Below are 1,702 nucleotides of genomic sequence, written 5' to 3'. Positions count from 1 at the left end.
GTCTGAACAATTTGTGTTCTTTTGCATTTGCTGAGGAGTGTTTTACTTCCAATTAATGGTCGATTTTCGAATAAGTGCTATGTGGTGCTGAGAAGAATATATATTCTGATGATCTGGGGTGGAGAGTTCTGTAGATGTCTAATAGCTCCACTTGGTAGAGAGCTGAGTTCAAGTCCTGATATCCTTGATAATTCTGTCTTGTTGATCTAATATTGACAGTGGGGTGTTAAAGTCTCCCACTATTATTGTGTGGGAGTCTAAGTCTCTTTGTAGGTCTCTAAGAACTTGCTTTATGAATCTGGGTGCTCCTGTATTGGGTGCATATATATTTAGGATAGTTAGCTCTTCTTGTTGCATTGATCCCTTTACCATTATGTAATGCCCTTTTTTTTTTTTTTTTTTTTTTTTATCTTTGTTGGTTTAACGCTTGTTTATTTTTTCCAATTTGAGATCAGGTAGTGTTTATTAACTGACCAGCTTAGAAAAATAATCATGGTAGACAACTTAGTTCATTCTTCTAATAAGCCTGTTGATCTTGTCCTCCCTGTTGCCAGCATCTCCACCTTCTACAAAATGGGTGGTCTTTTACTTCATTCTGCCTCATGGATAAGATAATTTGAAGGCTCATAGGAAGTTATTTGCTTCTTTGAAGCATTCTCCAATAGTATAGATCCCATGAATCAGATCCTCCATGCAGATGATGCCATATTTACCAAGAGATTGGGCAATCAAAGCATTATCTGTTGAAGCAATTCACTTCTTATTGATTTTGCTATAACCATGCTTGTACATTAGTTCATTTACTAACTTTAGATTTGGGTAGCCCCATGCAATATATGGCTCTACAATCCTCAGCATGTTAACTGAAGCCTTGTTGAGCTTTACAAAGGTTCCACTGATGATTTGACGAAGGTGAAGAAGCTGCAACACCTTTCAGACCTTTTGGCTCACACCATTGATACCTCTGATCTTGATGACAAATGCCAATCTGGGTTCTTCAGGAACACAGAAGTGGCCAGTTTTTCTTGCCATCCTCGCCATTTGAATTTCAGTTCTGTACATTTGCCTATATTCCTTGTGATAGTGCTTCACTTTTTCATAGATAAGCTTCCTCCTTCCCTTTCAAAGCATCTTTTGGGCAAACTTCTTTCTTAGGCGCTTGATCTTCAGCTCTGCGAAATTCCTTCGCTTTTTCTTGAGGGTTTCTGGCACAGCAGGAATCTTCTTCTCTTCTGTACCCTCCATGGTTATAGCTGGAAAAAGAAGAAGTTGACACATACACTTAAAGTCTGTTTTTTTTTTTTTTTTTTTTTTTGCTTTACATGTGCTTGGTAAATCTTCCTCCATCCCTTTATTTTGAGCCTGTGTGTGTCTTTGCTTGTGAGATAGGTCTCCTGAATACAGCACACTGATGGGTCTTGAATCTTTATCCAATTTGCCAATCTGTGTCTTTTAATTGGGGCATTTAGCACATTACATTTAAGGCTAATATTGTTATGTGTGAATTTGATCCTGTCATTATGATGCTAGCTGGTTATTTTGCCTACTAGCTGATGCAGTTTCCTTATAGTGTCGATGGGCTTTACATTTTGGTTTGTTTTGTAGTGGCTGGTTCAGGTTTTCCTTTCCATATTTAGTGCTTCTTTCAGCAGCTCATATAAGGCAGGCCTGGTGTTGACAAAATCCCTCAGCATTTGCTTGT

General features: G+C 38.2%; 1 pseudogene; it reads right to left on the bottom strand.

Annotated features, from left to right (window-relative positions):
• Positions 1-434: 434 nt before the first annotated feature.
• Positions 435-1,245, bottom strand: LOC108525722 (60S ribosomal protein L7 pseudogene; annotated as a pseudogene).
• Positions 1,246-1,702: the final 457 nt, after the last annotated feature.

Source organism: Rhinopithecus bieti, unplaced genomic scaffold, assembly GCF_001698545.2.
Source record: "Rhinopithecus bieti isolate Rb0 unplaced genomic scaffold, ASM169854v2 repeat_19354, whole genome shotgun sequence".
NCBI lineage: Eukaryota > Metazoa > Chordata > Mammalia > Primates > Cercopithecidae > Rhinopithecus > Rhinopithecus bieti.
The sequence above is the reverse complement of the archived record's forward strand: the minus strand, read 5'-3'. Positions and strand labels throughout refer to the sequence as shown.